The sequence below is a fragment of the Onychostruthus taczanowskii genome, unplaced genomic scaffold (genome assembly GCF_017590055.1).
Source record: "Onychostruthus taczanowskii isolate IOZ18803 unplaced genomic scaffold, ASM1759005v1 scaffold820, whole genome shotgun sequence".
In the NCBI taxonomy this organism is placed as follows: domain Eukaryota; kingdom Metazoa; phylum Chordata; class Aves; order Passeriformes; family Passeridae; genus Onychostruthus; species Onychostruthus taczanowskii.
Genome location: NW_024506113.1, coordinates 4,891 through 5,454, shown reverse-complemented (window position 1 = coordinate 5,454; position 564 = coordinate 4,891).

The window sequence follows — 564 nt, the reverse complement described above, 5'->3', positions numbered from 1 at the left end:
CCCGGGATTCTGACCAGGATCCACCCCTGGAATCCACTCAGGACCTGCCCAGGATCCACCGCCGGGATCAACCTCGGGGATCCAAACAGGATCCTGACCAGGATCCACCCAGGATCTGTCCTGGGATCCACCCGGGATTTTGACCAGGATCTGCCCTGGTATCCACCTGGGATTTTGACCTGATTCTGCCCAGGATCCACCCGGGATCCACCCGGGATCCACCCAGGGTTTGCCTGGGATCCACCCAGGATTCTGACCAGGATCCCCCGGGGATTTTGTCCTGATTCTGCTGGGGATCCGCCCTGGAATCCACCCGGGATCTGCCCGGGATCCACCCCCGGGATCCACCCAGGAACTGCCCGGGATCCACCTGGGATCTCTCAGGGGTGGGGGAGGGGATCTGGATCCACCCCGGGGCTCTGGGTGGGATCTGGACCCCCCCCCCGGGATCTGCCCGGGATCCACCCCCGGGATCCACCCAGGAACTGCCCGGGATCCACCTGGGATCTCTCAGGGGTGGGGGAGGGGATCTGGATCCACCCCGGGGCTCTGGGTGGGATCTGG